Here is a 7192-nt window from a genome sequence, read left to right as displayed (position 1 = left end):
TGTATCCCCATTAAAAAGTCTAGTGGATAATTTTTCTTTGTTCAGAACTTAGTCTGACTTCATCCATCATTTCAAATCAGTTAAACCTAAAAAGAAAGAAACATCAATTGAGCTATCCACTGTTTAAGTGTGTATGCATGTTTTGGGGACATCCTGTATATGTCCTTTATACTAAATGTGTTTTTTATGTATTCTGCATATCAGTCCTTTGTCAGATAAAAAAGAAACTGTGGTTGTTTTTGACCAGTGAAAACCGGATTCTATAGTAAGTTACAATTAACAAGCTAATCTATATATATAAAAGGCTAATATGCTAAGTGTCTGGCTGGTCGCTATAATGTGCACTGACCACCAGGAGGCAGATTCTCAATGCAGGAGCTGCTGTGACGCGCACTGGCCATTTACAGAGAAACAGCACCAAGGACCTGGTGCCCACAAAGCAACACTTGGCTTCCCCGAAGTGGGACCCAGGCCCTGCCACCACCCTGGAGTGACAGCCCACCAAATCGCAGCTGATGCTGCTGAGACCCCACCATGCAAAATGCAGCCCAGTGCCAGTGGCTGTGGGCACTGGGTATGATGTCATGTAGCAATGCCTGGCTTCCTCTCCCTAGCAACTAGCCTCCTTGCAGTTTCTTCAGCCCAGGAACATGACTTGCTTTATAGCCAGGTCCAAACATTATACACTTTAACCAAATGCCTGTGCCTCATGCCTCATCTCATTTGATCCTCATAGAAGCCCTGGAGTCAGTAGATAGGAGAATTGACTAAAAAGAAGAAATGGTGGACCTTGAAAATGACTTCAGGTTTTCTCACTGCGCAGAATATACTGCTGCAGTTAAACATTTTACCCTTTGTTCTCTTTGTGTGATCTACAATAATAATCTGCTTTGTATTGATATTTACTGCTGTATTGCTCACAATTACCTGAAAGAGAAGTTGGGGTGCTTCACTAGGCTGGAAAAAGTTTAGCTACATCAGAAAGCAGGTCTAATTAAGCAAGTTTATCTATGATATATATATATATATATATATATATATATATATATATATATATATATATATATATATATATATATATATATATATATATAAAAGCCTAATAAGCTAAGAGTCCGGTCATTCAGTCGTCGGTTCAACCAAAGTATAATATGCTAATGATATGCTAAAGCTGCTCAACTGCTTGCTATGACATGCACTGACCACTAGGGGCAGACTCTCTGACAAGTAAGTGAGCTTGCTGCTGGGATCCAGCTGATTGGGACTAAGATGGGCAAGACATGCCCTGGAGCCCACCCACAGTCCCTCCCTGGCTGGCCATCCTCTCACATCTGTCCCTGGCCTCAATAAAGCACCAGTGGGGTCCCTCGGCCTGGCCTGTGCCCTCTCGCAATCCAGGACCCCTTGGGGGATGTTGGAGAGCCGGTTTTGACCCAATCCCAAAGGCCAGGCTGAGGGACTCCACTGGTGCACGAACTCGTGCACCTGGCCTCTAGTACCCTGTTTCCCCGAAAATAAGACAGTGTCTTATATTAATTTTTGCTCCCAAAGATGCGCTAGGTCTTATTTTCAAGGGATGTCTTATTTTTCCATGAAGAAGAATACGGTACACATTTATTGTTAAATGAAAATAAAGGAAAAGTTCCATACTACGGTACGGTAGTATGGCAGTTGTCAACACAAACCAGACAAACTGTGAATCCTACAGTATCAAGAATTTACCATTTATTCAATGACAATCATGTCATCATCTTCTGGAACATCATCATAACAATCCAATTCCTGAATTTCCTGGTGAATTTCTTGTGACTCCATTTCTTTCAGAATCAGAGGACCAAATCTCTCATGTTTAGCGTAGGGGGGCCTTATTTTTGGGGGGATGCCTTATATTTCACTCAGAAGGAAACCTGTAAGTAGGTCTTATTTTCGGAGGATGTCTTATTTTTGGGTAAACACTATATATATAACTGGCACCAATTGCACACGTTTGTTTCCATCTGTCATTGTCGATCATGAATTTAGTTGACACTTCTATTATAGAGAAAGGGCGAACAGCATTAAAATATTTCTTTAATTAATGTCCTTTCAATGTGCACAAATCCATACACCAGGATTATTTATATAATCCTTTACATTCACAAACCCTATCTAAAAAAAGAGTAATATGCAAATTAATGATCACTTGGCTACATCCACCAGTCATGCCCACCAGCCAATCAGGAGCAAATATGCAAATAAACCCAACCAAGATGACTACGGCTAGAGAGAGCAGAAGGGAGGCTTGGGTTTTCCCGGCAATGGAGGAAGCCAAGCTTTCTGCCTGCCCTTGCTGGCCTAGGCCTCCACTCAAGGCTACAAAGTTCCAATGATAGAAGATACATAAATCCAAACAGAAATGGCGGCAGCCACAGAGCTGGAAAGAGCAGAAGGTTAGGGTTGCCCCTGGTGACGGAGGAAGCCAAGCTGGCAGGCCCAGGCCTCCGCTTAAGGCTACAAAGTTTCAATTGTAAAAGATACATAAATTCCAACAGAAATGGCTGCCACCAAGGAGCAAGCAGAAGGCTTGGCTTTGTTCCAGGCTATAAAGTTTCAATTGTAGAAGGTAAATAAACTCCAGATACCAGGGCCTCCGCTTGGGTTGCCAGGGGGCATGGCCTGCCTGCAAACCACCACAGGTCCCTCACTCAGGCCACCCCACACCCCAAGGGAACCCCCACCCTGATCTGGGACGTCCTTCAGGGCAAATCAGCCAGCCCTCACCCGTGCACCAGGCCTCTATCTTATCTAATAAAAGATTGACCATCACTCAAATACACAAGATAGCTACCCCCATGTGGTTAAAGATCCTGCCCCCATGTAGACACAAGATGGCCATCACAAGATGGCCAGCGAGGGAGGGCAGTTGGGAGAGACCAGGCCTGCAAGGGAGGACAGTTATGGGTGACCAAGCCGGCAGAGGAGGGAAGTTGGGGGTGACCAGGCCTGCAGGCAAGGGCAGTTGGGAGGGACCCAGGCCTGCAGGGGAGAGCAGTTGGTGGGGACAAGGCCTGCAGGGAGGGCAGTTAGGGGTGACAAGGCCTGCAGGGGAGGGAAGTTAGGGGCAAACAGACTGGCAGGGGAGCAGTTATGCATCAATCAGGCTGGCAGGGGAGTGGCTAGGGGGTGATCAGGCTGGCAGGCAGAAGTGGTCAGGGGCAATCAGGAAGGCAGGCAGGCAGGTGAACAGTTGGGAGCCAGCAGTCCTGGATTGTGAGAGGGATGTCCGACTGCTCATTTAGGCCCGATCCTGGTGGGATTGGGCCTAAACGGGCAGTTGGACATCCCTCGAGGGGTCCCAGATTGGAGAGGGTGCAGGCTGGGCTGAGGGACACACACCCCCTTGCACAAATTTTGTGCACTGGGCCTCTAGTATAGTATAAATCTGGAAATTTTAAGACAAAGAGTACTTGTTCTTCATAATTGCCTTTAGATATAATTGAGACTACACTACTATATATAATTAGGTATGCTGCTAATTATATAGGTATGATTAATTAACTACACACATACCTATATATAATTAGGTACATGCGTAGTTAATTCTAGTTGTATTTTATACCTTCTGGTCATTACCAATATTTTATATTTACTGGTCATTAAGCTCCTAAAGAAATATCAAGCCAACAAACTGGTTGCATTTAACATCCTTTAAAGGCAGGTAAGCTGAAGAAAGAGTTAGCCTCTCTTGGTATTTCATTTTCAAATTACTGACACAAACTTACCAGAGAAATAATTACATATCTTGTGAAATACCAAAATATCTGCAAGAAGTTTCCAAGATTCTTTGAATATACAAAAATAAAGCCTTTGTAATGAAAGCATTTACCTTCCTAAGCAAAGTAAACATTAAAAATTCAGGTTAGCTCACAAGTGTGGCTCAGTAGTTGAGCTTCGACCTATGAATCAGGAGGTCACGGTTCCATTCCCGGTCAGGACACATGCCCAGGCTGGGAGCCTGATCCCCAGTGTGGAGCATGCAGGAGGCAGCGAACCAATGCTTCTCTCTCATCATTGATGTTTCTATCTCTCTCTCCTTCTGCCTTCCTCTCTGAAATCCATAAAAAAATATATTTTTAAAAGTTAGACATACACCTGTATTCTACTCATAGGAATTTATTCAGAAGAAATGTAAACTTGTTTATTGTAGCTGAATTTGTAACAGCCCCAAACCAGAAACAACCCAAAGGTCCAGGTGAATGGACAAGTAAACTGTTACACAGCCATACAATGGAACACCCCAAAGTCAGTGGGTACATGCAACATTGGACAACTCTCAAAATATGCCGAGTGAAAGAAGACAGATAAAAGAACCACATATTCTGTGGCTCCATTTACATAAAGTCTAGGAAATGCAAACTAACCTCTATGTACGGAAAGCAGATCAGTGGTGGCCTTGGGATGGGGAGGGGAGGAGGAAGTTGATCACAAAGATGCAAGAGGAAAATTGAGGGGGCGGGATGGTTATGTTCCTTATCTTTTTTTTTTTTTTAAATCTTTTTTTAAAATTGATATTTCACAGAGAGGAAGGGAGAGAGATAGAGAGCTAGAAAGGATGAGAGAGAAACATCGACTAGCTGCCTCTTGCACACCCCCTACCGGGGGTGTGCCCACAACCAAGGTACATGCCCTTGACAGGAATCGAACCTGGGTCCTTTCAGTCCGCAGGCCAATGCTCTAACACTGAGCCAAACCGGTTTTGGCAATGTTCCTTCTCTTAATTGAAATAATAGTTTCATGGGTGTGTACACACTATGTCAAAATTTATTGAGCTGTCACTAAACATAGTTACTGCAGTAGTAACTATATCCCCTATGCTTTACTTTACATCCTGTGACTGACTATTCTGACTGTTCCCAACTTGTACTGCTGAGTCCCTCACCTTTTCACCCAGCTCCCTGAGTCCCTTCACCTTTTCACCTTAGCCCCTTCACCTTTTCACCCTCTCTGACAATTATCAGCCTGTTCTCTGTATCCCTGCGTCTAAGTATGCAGTACAATTTATTGTATGCCAGCTCCACCTCGGAAAAGCTGTTAAAAATGGAATAGAGCACGGCTGGTGTGGTTCAGTGGTTGAGCTTCCACCTGTGAGCCAGGTGAACCAGGAGGTCAGGGCACATGCTGGGGTTGCGGGCATGATCCCCAGTGTGGGGCGTGCAGGAGGCAGCCATCAGTGATTCTCTCTCATCACTGATGTTTGTCTCTCTCCCTCTCCCTTCCTCTCTGAAATCTATAACAATATATTTAACAAAAATCAGGAATAGATAGCTCTGGCCAGGCCGCTCAGTTAGTTAGACTCACTAGCATTGTCCTGATAAACCAAGGCTGTGGGTTTTTTTTTGTTTTTGTTTTTGACAAAGGTACTTGGACATTTTAATGGAACTTCCCTCCACGTAGCTTCAAGCTACCAGGACACAGGCCCCACCAACACCCTTCATCTTCTCCTCGGCTCTTCTGCTGAAGAACTCGGCCTTCACAGTGCCAGGCTGCTTTGGGAGCTTTCCCTTCCCCAGAACGTTGTAGTAGCCGATCGCACCACATCAATGATGGGAGCAGCTCCGGTCTTGCTTTTGGCAGCATTTACCCGCGTCTGCTCACTGACCAGGGCCCACAGTTTACAAGGGTGACAGTTGGGTAGAAGCTCTGGTTCCTCTTTAAGTGGAAATGCCTCATACCAACTTTCCCACAGTCACCTGGGTGATATTTGTCGAAGTTGATCCTGTGATGATACAAGCCACCAGCATTACCGCGGCCCCCCGGGTGCTTCCTGTGCTTGCCGATGCGGCCGTGGCCGTGGCTCACGTGGCCCCGAAGTTTTCGGGTCTTCCTGAGTCTGGATGGCATGTCGGTGGCCGAGCTGCAAGAGCAAGGCTGTGGGTTTGATTCCCAGTCAGGACAAATACAAGAATCAATCAGTGAACACATAAATAAATGAAAAGCAAATCTCTCTCTCGTGAGTAAATTTTAAAAGTGGAAGACATACTATTTATAAAATACGTGTAGGATATAACAAATAATGAAATAATAGCACATTCTCTGGATCCATCGCCCAGCTTTTATTTCTTTATTTTTTTTTAAACAGTGGTATTTCTTTTCTTTTCTTTTTTTAAATATATTTTATTGATTTTTTTTTTTTTTAATAGAGAGGAAGGGAGAGAGAGAGAGAGAGCTAGAACCGTCAATGAGAGAGAAACATCGACCAGCTACCTCTTGCACGCCCTTGACCGGAATCGAACCTGAGACCTTTCACTCCGCAGACCGACGCTCTACCACTGAGCCAAACCGGTTTTGGCATCATCGCCCAGTTTTTAAAAAATCAATGTCATCATTATTTTTAAAAATTGCTAAAAAAAGAAAGAAAAAAAAATGCTAAAAATTGAAGGTTGCTTGAAAACACATCTGAGTGCTTTAGGTTCCCAAATGTGCACATTCTGGGGAACTGTTTTTTTTTTTTGTTTGTGTTTTTTTTAAATATTTTTTTTATTGATTTTACACAGAGAGGAATTGAGAGGGATAGAGAGTTAGAAACGTCGATGAGAGAGAAACACCGACCAGCTGCCTCTTGCGGGGATGTGCCCGCAACCAAGGTACATGCCCTTGACCAGAATCGAATCTGGGACCTTTCAGTCCACAGGCCGACGCTCTAGCACTGAGCCAAACCGGTTTCGGCTGTTTGTTTTTTAACATATTTTATTGATTTCACACAGAGAGGAATTGAGAGGAACAGAGAGTTAGAAACATCGATGAGAGAGAATCATCCACCAGCTGCCTCTTACACCCCCCCACTGGGGATGTGCCCGCAACCAAGGTACATGCCCTTGACCGGAATCGAACCCGGGACCTTTCAGTCCGCAGGCCGACGCTCTACCACTGAGCCAAACCGGTCCCGGCTGTGGGGGGGGGGGGGGGGGGGGCTGTTTTTATCTAAGTTAGCTGACCAGTGTGGTGCACCGTTGGAAACTGAAACTTGCCCTTTAAAAGATGGTCAGCCCCAAACAGTGACTTAAAGATAACTCCGTTTGAGTTAGGAGCCTCTGCGTGTCAGCGCAGAGCGCCAAAGGGAAATGTCTTAACTGCGGCCGGTGGGCAGGGGGGGTCAGGGGACAGGGGGCAGGGGGCAGGGGGCACAGGGCGGGAGGAGGGGGCAGCTGGCCGC

General features: G+C 45.1%; 1 pseudogene across 1 annotated transcript; it reads right to left on the bottom strand.

The window, feature by feature from the left end:
* Positions 1-5420: 5420 nt before the first annotated feature.
* Positions 5421-5906, bottom strand: LOC311619314 (large ribosomal subunit protein uL15-like; annotated as a pseudogene). Its single transcript has one exon. The product of its transcript is annotated as a large ribosomal subunit protein uL15-like (transcript).
* Positions 5907-7192: the final 1286 nt, after the last annotated feature.

Source organism: Pipistrellus hanaki (assembly GCF_964339955.1).
Source record: "Pipistrellus hanaki genome assembly, chromosome: 3".
Lineage (NCBI taxonomy): Eukaryota > Metazoa > Chordata > Mammalia > Chiroptera > Vespertilionidae > Pipistrellus > Pipistrellus hanaki.
The sequence above is the reverse complement of the archived record's forward strand: the minus strand, read 5'-3'. Positions and strand labels throughout refer to the sequence as shown.